Raw genomic sequence first — 15,981 nt, 5'->3', positions numbered from 1 at the left:
ATTCTATTCTTCTATTTCCTCCGGGCAGCCAGAAAAATGATCAGGCTGGCCGGTTGTCGGGCGGGAAAACCACTGGCAGGACGCCGGGGACCCTTGGGGTCGGTCCCAGGCAATCGGGAGTGGGGAGGGAGTGAGAGATCGGAGCTCAGGCGGGGAAGGTCGCCAATCATGGTAGGGGATAGAGAGAGGTTGCGATTTGCAAAGAGGAGGCCGAAGGCTTCCTTGAGGGTCTGGGGCGGGCACTCCTGCTCTTCCTGTCTCCAGGGGGAGACACTGACACGACCGAGATCCGCGTACATGGCATCTTGGGAACTCCCTCCCCATTTAAAGCATGTGAACCTCCCCCAACCCTCTGCCGTTGTCATGGTCGGGGGATGTGTGTGTATGGGGGGTTGTTAATATCAAGGCTGTATTTCTAGAGTTCTTTAAAGAAAGATGTTCATTCAATGCTGAAGTGTTCATAACAGATGAGAGTATTTATAAATGAATTTCAGATCTCCGATTTCGGTCCACATCAGACATTCAGGTCTCATTGACTTTTTTTTTAACGTTTTCTACAGCTTTTATCATCACTGCCTCTAAGTGAATATCTTAAACAAGAATGCCATGTTGTTTTAGCACAGCCCAGTTTGGTTTCAACATTCTTCTCAGCAATTTTCTTCAGTTTCAAAACTTTCTTCTTTTTCTCATAGTGAATCTTGGCTTTTTCTTTACGCTTTTCTTTGAGAGTGGCCGTAGCGGCCTGGTATTTCCAGCCAAACTCATGAGCAAGGCCACCCAGAAGAGCAAACTTTCGAGTTGGCTTCAAACGTACAATCTTCAGGGTTGCTGGCACAACCATGCGCTTCCTCTTGTCATATGGAGGAGGGATCCCATCAAAGACCTTCAGTCTGTCCAGGGCAGCTTGACCTCGATTTGTCTTGTGTGGCAACATACCTCTTACAGTCCTCCGAAAGATTCGGCTTGGTGCTCTTCGCATCTGACCACCACCACCTTATTGCCTCTTGCCCCCATGGAGAAACCACAGCTCACTCTTGTTAATGACTGCAATGAGTAATTACCAGGAAAAGGGCCAATGATCCTTTAGTGAATATGGACTTAAGATGGCATCAACTTGCTTTGAAGGTTTGGTGTAAATTTTTTTCTACCATATACTGTTTCCAATTTCCGTCCATGAAGTGATACTGAGGATTTGTTTCTCTCCATTATGAGCATAACATCACGCCCATTATTATTCTTAGCAGCTCTGTTTCCTTCAGCCACATACTACAGAAAATCTCATGGTGTACAATAAAACTCTTATCGAGCCACATGGGAGATCTAAACTAAGATATTATTTGTTTTCTTTTGCTGTTTGGAGAAGACCCATAATTCCCTTGATATCTAGCCATCACTATGTGTCACATCATCATAATTTGCAATACATTTGCCTTGCTTTTATTAACTTTTTAAGGAATGTTTTCTAACACCTTGAAAGTGTTATTTTTCTTTCTTTTTATACTTAAGTAGAGCAATATGCATAATAATTCTTGAACAGGGAGCATGTACCGTGCTCATGACTTTATAGCTCATGTATAGTTTATTCTGCTTTGTCTTGGATACCTAGTTTATCCAAGGGGTTACTGACATATATCCTCTAGTTACAGTTTTTGTGCAGTTACCATTTCTTTGTTGGGTTGGAACATGGACAGTCCCGTCCAGAGTCTCTTCTCAATCTATTAATGGGATATGATGGCCGGCTGATTACACATGCATTTCTGAGGGACGGGAGTGTTCCTCAACACTTTTCCATCAAATGAGATGGTGCATTCTGCCACTCTAGTGCTCCATCTTAAGTAAAAGAATCAATGACATTTGCTCGATTGAGTTCAAATGTCAATAGCGACTGGAATTCAGACTCATGACCTTCTGGGTTGGGAGTCCAACACCCCATACTGCTGCAGCTGCCAGGGTCATCCCTTGAAGTATGTGATATTCTAGGAATGAAATTCAAATCTTAAATCCAGGAAGGCTGCATGTTCTTTGCAGCTTTTTGATGTGCACTTGTTTACTGCTGTATTACACCTGTAATAATTGTCAATCCATTTCTCGGAGTGAACATTCTAAAAGAGAATTTCACAAGGGATAAATACAGTGGAATCATTTGCAGTATTGTGTGAATAATATTATATAAAATATATTTTTGGGGTGCAGGAACGCTACAGCAGTAACTAGTATAAAAACATGTTGGAAACACATTTTCACAAGAGCTAGAAGCTAGGCTGGGAATATAATGTGAGCTTTTAAATAAGTAGAATGATTGAGGAAGAGATTCAGATGGATAGTTGATAACTATTGTAAATAATCACACAAGAAAAGAATCTCCAAAAAGAAGTTTTTCAAGAGGATCACATCCGGCATTGGCTGTTAAAGCTAGAGTATCATTGGTTTGAAACTGTTGGCAAAGCTTCTCTGAACAGAAGCATAGCTGAAATATCCATGGCCTGATTTTAACTTCAGTATGACAAAGGAGCAATCTGACCTCCAGTTATATCAAAATAATGACTTCACTCTAATCTATACCAGTGGTTTTCAAAATTAGTTGTGTGGGTATCCACTATAAATAATGACACACTCCTGGGTACCCATGTTCTAACTTTGGAAAGGCAGTGTCAGCTACCCAAAGGAAAACAGTTCAATCATTGCAAAGCATGTTTCTATTCGTACAGCAACAGAAATAAAGTGCTAGTATGTCATCACTACTGAAAAGTACAGAATGCATTATTCTACAGACATTGGGGTACATTTGCACCATCACTGCCTGGGCGGTAATCTGGGAAATCAGATCGCTATCCTTGGTAGAATCCTCCTGTTTTTCAACCCATTGTAATCAATGGAATGGAAATTGGGTGAGTTTTACAATGGGCAGGTGATCCATCCCAACAGAGTATCGCCCATGTGATGAAGGCTGCAGTGAAAAACGTTTTTTTTTTGTGGCTCGGTGTGAAATTTTTGTCTGATTGCGCTCCTATATTGATATGTATTTTCTATGTTAAAGGAGCTATATAAATGTAAGCTGTAGTTATAGAGCTCTGCTATCAATTACATTAGGCTTAGCTGCCCTTTGAAATATAAAACTCCCCTCTTGCTTTCTCAGCAACACCAGAAACAAACCAGTGTTCCTGATGCCTGAATTTGCTGTGTTGTTACTGATATGAAGTGTGAATACTTTTCCGTAACTGCTATATCATTTGAGTACATCTGACAAAATCCCTCCACCATTTTCCACTCCCAACAGCCCGGCTACAGCCCAGATTTAGGCAGTAGCAGCATGAAAAATCCTTCTCATAAGCTTAACATTTCTGCTCTGGGGAAATCCTGAGCAGAAGTTAGCTTCATTTAAATAATCAAGACAAGCTCCACTCTCAGGATTACCACTAATTGGAAGCTCGCCAGTTAAGGAGGGGAGTGGGAAGTGCTAACTGCTGAAGGATTTAGTGGCCTGCAGCAACTTAAAGGGACTATCACTCAACTAGGGAACACATCACCAAAATTACTGGCAAAATGATGTCTGATAGGTCTGCAAGAGAGCAGAGAGCCCCTGGGTTCTCAGATGGAGCTGTCAAAATTCTGCTGGATGAAATCAGGTAGAGGAGGGAGATCCTGTTTGGCATAGGGCGACACAGACTCTCAAGTAAAGCTGCTTAAGGGCAGTGGAAGATGGTAATGAAAATAGTCGCTGCCAAAGCCAACACCCCATGCATGGTAACTCAGTGCCAGAAAAAGTTTAACAACTTTATCAAGTCATTCAAGCAAAGAGAAGCCAGCCAAGAATACATTTTTTCTGAGCCGATCTTCCACTTCAAATGACTTCCCCTCACATTATTTTAAAGTGCCTGAATTGCTGAGATCTGCGTTTTATTGTATGTCATGGTAACCAAAGGTGATTCTCCTCTCTTGCATCCACAACACTAGTTACTTTCCTGCAAGGACGTTGATCCCCTCATTGTTCAGGTGAAACCCGTCCATTCTGTACAGGCCACCCTTGCCCCCAACTGGTTCCAATGTTCCAGAAATCCGAACTCTTTCCTCTAAAACCATCTCTGCAGCACTTACCCTTATATTTCTACAGCTATACTGACAAGCAAATCATACGATTACAAACCTTGAGTTCCTGCTTTTTAATCTATACCTTTATTTCTAAAACTCCCTTTTCAGGATCTCAGTTTTATGCCTTTCAATGCCATTGGATCAAATAAGAACCACAATGTTTAGCTATGCCCCTCTCTCTCCAACATCTTTTTCACTTATTAACCCTAAGTTAAAATCACCCCCAATTCGTCTACAAGTAGGAAAGCATTTGAGGAGGCAAGCTTTTGAGATGGATTGAAAATTGGTTAAACCAAAATTAGTCATGCTATAGTTGTGAAGGGAAATGCATTGGCATGGCAAGATGTCCCGAGCAGAGTGGCACAGGATCCAGAGATGGGAATATTGCTGTTTATAGTATAGATAATTTGGAGCTGAGGTCAGAAGCAAACTTATCAACATTTGGTGCAGATTGGGAAGAGGGTTTCAAACAATTGGGAACAGACAAACAAAATACAAAAAAAGTGAGATAGATTGGCAAACTGGGTTGCTGAGTGGCAAATGATATTATGGAAGGGAAATGAAAAATGGGAATATAAAGTAAATGGCTCTAGGCTACAAGATACAATGTAAAAAAGGTATATGGCTGATAACACACCAAAACCAATAGAACATATGTGACAGCAGAAAGAAAGATCGAACCAGATATTGGGACGTATAGCCAAAGGGATAGAGCATTAATCCCAGGAAGCAGCATTGCTTGACATTATCCACTGCAGGTGAATATTTTCTAACCTCCTCTTTAATTCTATTTGTAATTATCTTACCTTTTTGACCTCTTGTTGCCATTCTGCTGACCAGTGGAAGCCATCTATCGCAATCTACCTAATCATAACCCTTCATAATCTTGAAGACGTTTATCAGCCTACCCCTTCCTATTGAAATCAATGGAAATAACAATCGGGGGAGATATAAAACGGGCTGCCAATTAGCTATCATCGTTTTACACTATCGTTCAGTCAAGATGACATCCATAAGGTTATAAGAACATTACAAACAGGCTGTGCACTAACAGTTGCCCTAAATGTAATTATTTTTGCTCAAAACAAAACCACAATTGACATATATTGAAATAACAACAGTGGTATTGAATAAATATCTTGTTTAATGTTAGCTGCCAAATGTCTGACTCTTTGACTTGGGTGAATGTCAGCACACACTACCTAAAGACTCATGTACCAGATATTAATCCTCAGTTGAACTATAAATACACCATGCATCCATTGAATAAGGCATAAATATCTGCTGTCAGTTTCTACTTTAATATTTTCAAAGACAGCCTATCTGGCTTGTTGTGTTGAGGTGGTGTATTTTTGTTTCTGGTAGGACTGTGACCTTGGTGTTGTTGGAGAGAGCTGTAGAGTGTCAGCGGATGCCTGCGATGTTAAGTCCTTTCACCCTGTGTCGTTTATGTGAGTCCATGCATAAGAACAGCTGAGCACAGTTAGGGTACATTGCACAGCTGCTCAACAATTACTGGAATCACAATTTCTTGCTGGGATTTTAAAAAGTTAAGTCTCAAGACTTATCAGAGGTCGAAAAGGTTAAAGCACATTTCACAAATGTTAAGCTTCCTTGGAAAAAAAGCTTAGGCGTTTTTGTATATTTTGTCTTTTCCCACATCAAATTCTTATGCAGCATCTGTGTACATATGGTAGCAATATTAGATTTTGCAGCTTACATATAATGATATACTCATGTATATCTTTCATTCCTGCCTTGCTGTTTCCTTTCTTCCACCTGCTTCATAATTTACATCTCCAAAGCTTCACAGCCACACAAGAGTGGTGTAAAATGTAAGAACAGTACTTTAAGCTCTTACATTTATTGGAACCCTGATTTTGGTTATTTAACAGAAAATAATGTGTATGTAGAAACAGGTTAAGATTGGAATGAGGCATATGTAGGAAAGAGTTACATATAGAATAATGGGGAGGTAATAGAGGGCTTTATGTGAAATAATAGGTGGAAGAATGTTGCATCTAAGTAATAAATAGGCAGGAGTCAATTGCAGAATAATGAATACATAATCAGGAATTACACATATTCATAGATTAATACGTAGATTCATAGATTAATACTGAAGTCCATTCTCAGAGCAGGGTAAATGAAGCTTTATTTTGCATGATATATCTCACTTAAGGTGCTTAATGCCTAGTGAAAAAGTAATAAAAAGTGCCCAATTCCCCAGCAGCGATTTACAAAAAAATATGAACATTATGGCATCTTGCATGTGACTCCCTTTCCAGACATCACCTTATGAAGTAATATCAATTTAGCTTTTAAAACTTGAAATGTGAAGAATTAGTACTGTGCAACAATAGGAGTGCCTCACTGCAGTGAGATATTTAAAAATATTACATCTGTATGGAATTGTGTGAATAAAAGAACCCTGAAGCAGGTTCAGGCCAATAGATGGTTCAAATAAACCAATGTGAGCTTTAAATATCTGAGTGCATTTGCCGGAATCTGATACCACATTTTTACAATAATATGTCATTATACTTTGAGGGCTGAGGGGCACATGAAGCAATTGTTCCCCTTTCACCCTTAAAATTAGGGTTCACAATCAAAACAAAGAGCTAGAAATTGGCCCACTTACCACCACGAGTCACTGCAGCAAGAAAATGGCGGCCGCCACTCTAGCGCCCTTCTGTGGCATGGTACTCTGCAGCCACCATTTGGATGAAGGCCTTAATGCTGGCCCAGGAAATGTAAATTAACCGAGGGTGATGTCACGCCGACTTAACATCACCTCAGTGAACTTGGACTATTAGCGCTGAGCACTGAGGCCGAAGCTCACCACGAAAACCCAGCATTCAGCAGACTGACAGAGGCACTGTCACCACCTCTTAAAGGGATAAATACATCTTCCAGGTACATTTGAGTTTAAGCTTTTGGACTGGATTTTAAAAAAAAATTATTCAAGTAGTGACTTGGTGCAATATATTAAAAGTTTTTTAAGTATGCAGAGAGTGCTGTTGGACGTTTGTAATGCCTCGGATGGAAAAGGAAGGCCTCTGAGAAGACAGAAAATGCTCAAAATACTCAGCAGATTAGGCAGTATCCGTAGAGAGAGAAACAGAGTTCATGTCTCAGGTCAAGATGCTGCCCGACCTGCTGAGTATTTCCAGCATTTTATGATTTTATTTCAGATCTACAGCGTCCGCTCACAGAGGGAAGACGCAGAAGAGGAGGAAGCAGAAGGAAGTATAAGGTTGCAACCCAGACAGCCCTTTCTAGCCAGGATATCTGGGATGGAATTATCTGCTTGTGGACCCAGTGACCCACAACCCCAACTCCCTTTTCAACATTAGCCCAACGCCTTACCTTGCCTCTGTTACTGACCATCACAGTGTCCTCTTGTATGTGCCTTTACCTATCCTACTGATGTCACACAGTGCTTCCCCAGGCTGCAGCATGGCTGCTGGAAGACTGCTGACTTTCAGTGGGGGTCACTGAAAATGGCCTTGCTGGTCGAGTGACAGTTTCCCTCAGCCATGCCCCTGGCACGAATGGCCAACAGCATCTCCTCCAAGGGGCTGAGGTGAAGCGAGAATCATAGAATGGTTACAGCACAGAAGGAGGCCATTTGGCCTGTGCCAGCTCTCTGCAAGAGCACTTCAGCTAGTCCCACTCCTCCACCCTTTTCCCGTGGTCCTACAAATTGTTTTCCTTCGGGTACTTATCCAATTCCCTTTTGAAAGCCATAGTTGAATCTGCCTTCACCACCCTCTCAGGTAGTGAATTCCAGATGCTAACCCATCATCATCATCATAGGCACTCGGCGTTGAGACTCGAGGTGCTCAGCGCCCTCTCGGATGCACTTCCTCCACTTAGGGCGGTCTTGGGCCAGGGACTCCCAGGTGTCAGTGGGGATGTCGCACTTTATCAGGGAAGCTTTGAGGGTGTCCTTGTAGCGCTTCTGCTGCCCACCTTTGGCTCGTTTGCCATGAAGGAGCTCCAGGTAGAGCACTTGCTTTGGGTGCCTCATGTCTGGCATGCGAACTATGTGGCCTTCCCAGCGGAGCTGATTGAGTGTGGTCAGTGCTTCAATGTTAGGGATGTTAGCATGGCTGAGGACGCTGATGTTGGTGCACCTATCTTCCCAGGGAATTTGTAGGATCTTGCGGAGACATCGTTGGTGATATTTCTCCAGCAACTTGAGGTGACTGCTGTACATGGTCCATGTCTCTGAGCCATACGGGAGGGCAGGTATTACTACAGCCCTGTTCTCAATCTTTCTCGCCGCCATGCTGCACTTCACAGTCAACAAGCTCCCTGCTGGAGTGGAACTAAACTACAGATGCTAACCAGTCGCTGCATAAAAAAGGTTTTTCCTCATGCCACTTTTGTTTCTTCTGCCATTCACCTTAAATCTGTGTCCTCTGGTTCTGGACCCTTCTGCCAATAGGAACAGTTTCTCCATATCTACGCTGTTTACATCCCTCATAATTTTGAACACCTCTATCAAATCTCCTCTCAACCTTTTCTGCTCAAAGGAGAACAACACCAGCTTCTCTAGTCTCTCCACATAACTGAAGTCCCTCATCCCTGGAACCATTCTTGTAAATCTTTCCTGCACCCTCTGTAAAGACTTCACATCCTTCCTAAAGTGCAGTGCCCAGAATTGGACACAATACTCCAGTTGAGGCTGAACCAGTGTTTTATAAAGATTTATCATGAAGGTATGAGGGCAGAGTTGGCTAAAGTGGACTGGGAAGATAGATTAAAGTGTAGGATGGTTGATGAACAATGGTGTACATTTAAGGAGATGTTTCACAACTCTCAAGAAAAATATGTTCCAGTGAGGAGGAAAGGATGTAAGAGAAAAGATAGCCATCCGTGGCTAACTAAAGAAATAAAGAACGTTATCCAATTAAAAACAAGGGCATACAAAGTGGCCAAAACTAGTGGGAGGACAGAAGATTGGGAAGCTTTTAAAAGCCAGCAAAGAATGACTAAAAAAAATGATTAAGAAAGGAAAGATAGACTATGAAAGTAAACTAGCACGAAATATTAAAACAGGTAGCAAGAGTTTCTATAGGTATATAAAAAGGAAAAGAGTGGCTAAAGTAAATATTGGTCCCTTAAAGGACGAGACCAGGGAATTAGTAATAGGGAACATGGAGATGGCAGAAACTCTGAACAAATATTTTGTATCAGTCTTTACGGTAGAGAATACTAACAATATCCCAACAGTGGATATTCAAGGGGCTATGGTGGGGAGGAACTTAACACAATCACAATCACTAAGGAGGTGGTACTCAGTAAGATAATGCGATTAAAGGCAGATCAAACCCCTGGACCTGATGGCTTGCATCCTAGGGTCTTAAGAGAAGTAACAGCAGGCATTGTGGATGCACCAGTTGTAATTTACCAAAATTCCCTGGATTATGGGGAGGTCCCAGCAGATTTCAAAACTGCAAATGTAACGCCCTTTTTAAAAAAGGAGGCAGACAAAAAGCAGGAAACTATAGACCAGTTAGCCTAACATCTGTGGTTGGGAAAATGTTGGAGTCCATTATTAAAGAAGTAGTAGCAGGACATTTGGAAAAGCAAAATTCGGTCAGGCAGAGTCAGCATGGATTTATGAAGGGGAAGTCATGTTTGACAACTTTGCTGGAATTCTTTGAGAATGTCATGAACAGGGTGGATAAAGGGGAACCAGTGGATGTGGTGTATTTGGACTTCCAGAAGGCATTTGACAAGGTGCCACATAAAAGGTTACTGCACAAGATAAAGGTTCATGGGGTTGAGGGTAATATATTAGCATGGATAGAGGATTGGTTAATGAACAGAAAACAGAGAGTCGGGATAAATGGTTCATTCTCTGGTTGGCAATCAGTAACTAGTGTGGTGCCGCAGGGATCAGTGCTGGGACCCCAACTATTTACAATCTATATTAATGACTTGGAAGAAGGGACTGAGTGTGAAGTAGCCAAGTTTGCTGATGATACAAAGATGGAAGGTAAAGCAATGTGTGAGGAGGACACAAAAAAATTGCAGAAGAACATAGACAGGCTAAGTGAGTGGGCAAAAATTTGGCAGATGGAGTATAATGTTGGAAAGTGTGAGGTCATGCACTGAGAAAAAAATCAAAGAGCAGGTTATTATTTAAATGGAGAAAGATTGCAAAGTGCTGCAATACAGCGGGACCTGGGGGTACTTGTGTACGAAACACAAAAGGTTAGTATGCTGCTACAGCAAGTGATCAGGAAGGCCAATGGAATCTTGGCCTTTATTGCAAAGGGGATGGAGTATAAAAGCAGGTAAGTCTTGCTACAGTTATACAGGGTATTGGTGAGGCCACATCTGGAAAACTGCGTGCAGTTTTGGTTTCCATATTTACAAAAGGATATACTTGCTTTGGAGGCAGTTCAGAGAAGGTTCACTCGGTTCATTCCGGAGATGAGGGGGTTGACCTACGAGGAAAGGTTGAGTAGGTTGGGCCTCTACTCATTGGAATTCAGAAGATTGAGAGGTGATCTTATCGAAATGTATAAAATTATGAGGGAGCTTGAGAAGGTGGATGCAGACAGAATGTTTCCACTAATGGGGGAGACTAGAACTAGGGGGAATCTTAGAATAAGGGCCACCCATTTAAAACTGAGATGCGGAGAAATTTATTTTCTAAGAGGGTTGTAAATCTGTGGAATTCACTGCCTTAGGGAGCTGTGGAAGCTGGGACATTAAATAAATTTATGATAGAGATAGAGATTGTCATGTATTCTACTGTCATTGTAATCCATGTATAAACTGACCTAAGTTGTACACCGTGAGAACACTAACCACTAGGTGGTGAACTTGTGGGAGACACTCCTAACCTGGACTTTCAGGTATAAAAGGGGAAGCTCCACCCATCTTAGAAACATAGACATAGAAAATAGGTGCAGGAGTAGGTCATTCGGCCCTTCGAGCCTGCACCGCCATTCAATGAGTTCATGGCTGAACATGCAACTTCAGTACCCCATTTCTGCTTTCTCGGCATACCTCTTGAGCCCCCTAGTAGTAAGGACTACACCTAACTCCTTTTTGAATATATCTAATGAATTGGCCTCAACAACTTCCTGTGGTAGAGAATTCCACAGGTTCACCACTCTCTGGGTGAAGAAGTTTCTCCTCATCTCGGTCCTAAATGGCTTACCCCTTATCCTTAGACTGTGACCTTCTTCAGAATCTGAGAGATGGTCCAGAATGGCGGCAATGCCATCAGGTGAACCAGGAAGACTGGGACAAGGAACTTCTCTGACACAATCGGAGGGCTATTGCTGGCAGTACCTGAGCCAGTTGACCTGGGAGCAGGTCCTTGACAAGGACCCAGGGATTGGCAAGGTCAGAGGGCACTAGTAACTGCTGGGACAAGAGTTTCCCATCGAGTCCTTGTCCCACAGATTGTCCCAGTTGATCAGAACAACGAGCGAGTACGGATCTGGTTTCAGTTTCCAGGGTTTGAGTATTGATGTCTGTATAGTCACTGCAGTCGATTATACTGTTACACACTCTGACTTTCACATGGAATTGCACAAGCTGGAATAAACCATCTTCTCCACTTCAGTGCTGGCTAATAAAGGTTACTGGCCACAGAGTGACCTTCTCTCAAGTATGGGCCTCGTGTGCATTTATACTGTATAGTAGGGACATATTATTGGCGATGAGAAACTGGGACTTAAACAGCGCAAGCATGGCCACTAGCATCACAGATGAGAGGTACTGTGTTGGTGATGATTGGGACGATTTTATTGAGAGACTACAGCAAAGTTTTGTCACCAAGGAATGATTGGGACAGGATTCGGCCGACAAACGCAGGGCTCATCTCCTGACGGTTTGTGGATCCAGGACGTACTCCCTGATGAAGCACCAGAGAAGCCGGCGGACAAGACTTTTGAAGAGCTCAGTAAGTTGATCGGGGAACATTTTAAACCGGCGAGTAGCATGCACATGGCGAGACACCGGTTTTACACACACCGGCAGTGAGAAGGGCAAAGCGTTCCAGACTTCGTGGCAGACCTCCGGAGATTGGAGAGCCAATGTATGTTCTCAGCTGCATGCAGAGCGGAGTTGCTGTGAGACTTTTTTATTGAGGGCATCGGGCAAACTGGGGTTTTCAGGAAACTGATTGAGACCAAAGACGTGACCCTGGAAATGGCGGCTTTGATGGCCCAGACATTTATCTCAGTAAAGAAAGAGACCAGAATGATGTTTGATAAAAATCTTGGTTTAAATGCAGCAAATGGACAGGGAGTCAACATTGTTAACGCGGCACACAGTTCTCCAGGCAGACAGGGGCAACCTGACATGCCCGAGTATGTAGTCGAACCCAAAGGGAGAATTCAACAGAGACAATGGCTAGCTGAACGGTGATTCATGCCATCGCAAGGGACAATGCAGCCAGTAATGGGGCCATCAACACCTGTCAATGGTGCGTTTAAGGACAGTTACAGAGACAGTCAGAGACGATCGACTGGTAATGGACCTTTTGTTTCCAACAACGGCTCATGTTGGAGGTGTGGAGGCAAACACACAGCCAGAGCTTGCAGATATCAGCAATATACCTGCAGAAATTGCAACGTCAGCGGTCACTTGGTGCATATGTGCAGGAAGCCTGCAGCCAGGTTGATATACGAGGAGGACGGGCCCGATGTAAGCCCTATGAGGCCAAATGAGCACTGGGGGAAATTGTTGGAAGCTGAAGTTCAGCGAGTTCATGTGGAGCACATATACAGTTCATACACCAGGACGCCACTGATAATGATGAAAGTGCTCCTCAATGGCACCCCAGTATCAATGGAGCTAGACACAGGGGCCAGCCAATCCCTGATGAGTATCAAAGAGTTCGAAAGGTTGTGGGCGTCCAAGGCCAGGAGGCCAAAATTATTGCCGATTGACGCACAGCTACGGACATATACAAAGGAGATCATTCCGGTGCAAGGCAGCACTATGGTAGTCACGACCCACAAAGGTTCGGAGAACAGGTTGCCACTCTGGATTGTCCCGGGGAATGGTCCCGCACTGCTGGGGAGGTGTTGGCTTGCTGTCATGAACTGGAAATGGGGCGATGTCAATGCAATTTCTTCTGTGGATCAAATATCATGCTCACAGGTCCTGGACAAATTTGACTCACTATTTCACCCCGGCATTGGCACTTTCATGGGGACTGATTCCCGGGATGGGGGGACTGACATATCAAGAAAGACTGGACCAACTGGGCTTGTATTCACTGGAGTTCAGAAGAATGAGAGGGGATCTCATAGAAACGTTTAAAATTCTGACGGGTTTAGACAGGTTAGATGCAGGAAGAATGTTCCCAATGTTGGGGAAGTCCAGAACCAGGGGTCACAGTCTGATAAGGGGAAAGCCATTTAGGACCGAGATGAGGAGAAACTTCTTCACCCAGAGAGTGGTGAACCTATGGAATTCTCTACCACAGAAAATTGTTGAGGCCAATTCACTAAATATATTCAAAAAGGAGTTAGATGTAGTCCTTACTACTCGGGGGATAAAGGGGTATGGCGAGAAAGCAGGAATGGGGTACTGAAGTTGCATGTTCAGCCATGAACTCATTGAATGGCGGTGCAGGCGCGAAGGGCCGAATGGCCTACTCCTGCACCTATTTTCTATGTTTCTATGGGCCCAAGTTTCCACACGATAAAAAGCGGGCGCCCCTCCGAGCTGGGCGCCCGTTTTTCGCGCCTAAAACGGCGGCGGAAAAAAAACTCGCGATTCTGGAGAGCCCTGCAGCTCCTTGTCTGTTTGGCGCGGCGCCCAGGGGGGCGGAGCCTACACTCGCGCCAATTTTGTAAGTGGGAGGGGGCGGGTACTATTTAAATTAGTTTTTTTCCTGCCGGCAACGCTGCGCGTGCGCGTTGGAACGTTCCAACGCGCACGCGGCGTGTGAAGGAAACATTGGCACTCGGCCATTTTAGTAGTTCTTTGTAGCTGTTTAATTTTTGAACATTTTTTAATAAAACTACATTGCCATCAGCACTGAGGCTTCCTGCTTACTGCCCCTCCCTCCCTCCCGTTCGCACATCCTCTGCCACGGTAGAAAGTCTACGGGCAATGTTCGCCACCCATGGTCTACCGGACGTCTTGGTCAGCGACAATGGCCCGTGCTTTACAAGCATTGAATTCCAGGCCTTCATGGCAGGAAATGGTATCAACCATGTCAGAACGACACTGTTCAAGCCGGCCTCAAACGGCAAGGCGGAACGAGCAGTGCAGATAATCAAACAGGGGATGCTCAGAATCCAAGGGGGTTCCCTACAAAGCCGCTTATCACGCCTCCTGTTGGCCAATAGATCCCGACCACACTTGCTCACAGGGGTTCCACCCGCAGAGCTGCTAATGAAAAGGACGCTCAAAACCAGGTTATCCCTTATACACCCCACCATGAAAGAAATTGTTGAGAGCAGGCGCCAGTCACAATGTGACTACCATGACGGAAATGCAAGGGCGCGATGTATTGATGTCAATGATCTTGTCTTTGTCCTCAACTACGCTGCAGGGCCCAAATGGCTCACACGCACTGTGATTGCCAAAGAGGGGAATAGGATTCTGGTAGTTAAACTTACCAATGGACAAATCTGCCGCAAACACATGAATCAAACAAAAAGGAGGTTCAGCAACCCCATAGAAGAAGCAGAGGAAGAACACGATGTAGAGTTCACTCCACCACAGGTGACCGAACACCGGAACCAAGTGGAGGAGAGCCCAGTCACTGTGGGCAGTCCGGACAGGCCTAAGGCACTGCAAACAGCAGACACTCAGGCCAGCGCCCAACAACCGGAGCCCCAACTCAGGCACTCTACAAGGGAGCGTAAACCACCGGAGAGACTTAACCTGTGATCCCTATAAGACTCTGGAGGGGAGGTGATGTCATGTATTCTACTGTCATTGTAACCCATGTATAAACTGACCTAAATTGTACACAGTGAGAACACTGACCACTAGGTGGTGAACTTGTGGGAGAAACTCCTAACCTGGACTTTCAGGTATAAAAGGGGAAGCTCCACCCATCTTCTCCACTTCAGTGCTGGCTAATAAAGGTTACTGGTCACAGAGTGACCTTCTCTCAAGTATGGGCCTCGTGTGCATTTATACTGCATAGTAAGGACATATTAGACAGTTTTTTAACCAATAAGGGAATAAGGGGTTATGGGGAGCGGGCAGGGAAGTGGAGCTGAGTTCATGATCGGATCAGCCAAATTTGTGTTGGATGGCGGAGCAGGCCCGAGGGGTCGTATGGCGTACTCCTGCTCCTATTTCTTATGATCTTTATCATAAGTTCCTTGCTTTTGTACTCTCTGCCTCTATTTATGAAGCCCAGGATCCTGTATGCTTTTTAACAGCTTTCACAACCTGCCCTGCTACCTTCAACAATTTGTGCACATATACTCCCAGGTCTCTCTGTTCCTGCACCCTTTTTAGAATTGTACCAGTTAGTTCATATTGCCTCTCTTTCCGACCAAAATAAATCACTTTGCACATTTCTGCATTAAATATCATCTGCCCCATTTCACCAGCCTGTCTATGTTTTCTTGAAGTCTATCACTATCCTCCTCACTGTTCACTATACTTCCAAGTTTTATGTCATCTGCAAATTTTGAAATTGTGCCCTGTACACCCAGGTCGATGGGGCTAGATTTTCCACTTTTGTTGCATGCTTAACGGCCACTTAACGTCCATTTTACCGCTGAAATGGTATACCATATAACGCTCATATATCGCCCATTTAGCCACAAAATGGAAACTGACGGGCATTTTTCAGAAACTTATTGGCGAGCGTTACTTTCCCCATATATGTAATGGCGGGAAAAAATAATACCGCCCTCCCACTTTTTTGGGGCGGAA

The 15,981-nt window shown here is 43.9% G+C and overlaps 1 pseudogene; it reads right to left on the bottom strand.

Moving 5' to 3' along the window:
* Positions 1 to 591: 591 nt before the first annotated feature.
* Positions 592 to 983, bottom strand: LOC139275760 (large ribosomal subunit protein uL13-like; annotated as a pseudogene).
* Positions 984 to 15,981: the final 14,998 nt, after the last annotated feature.

This window comes from Pristiophorus japonicus, chromosome 11 (assembly GCF_044704955.1).
Source record: "Pristiophorus japonicus isolate sPriJap1 chromosome 11, sPriJap1.hap1, whole genome shotgun sequence".
In the NCBI taxonomy this organism is placed as follows: Eukaryota; Metazoa; Chordata; class Chondrichthyes; family Pristiophoridae; genus Pristiophorus; species Pristiophorus japonicus.
Note: the sequence above shows the minus strand (reverse complement) of the source record. Positions and strands in the feature narration are given on the sequence as shown.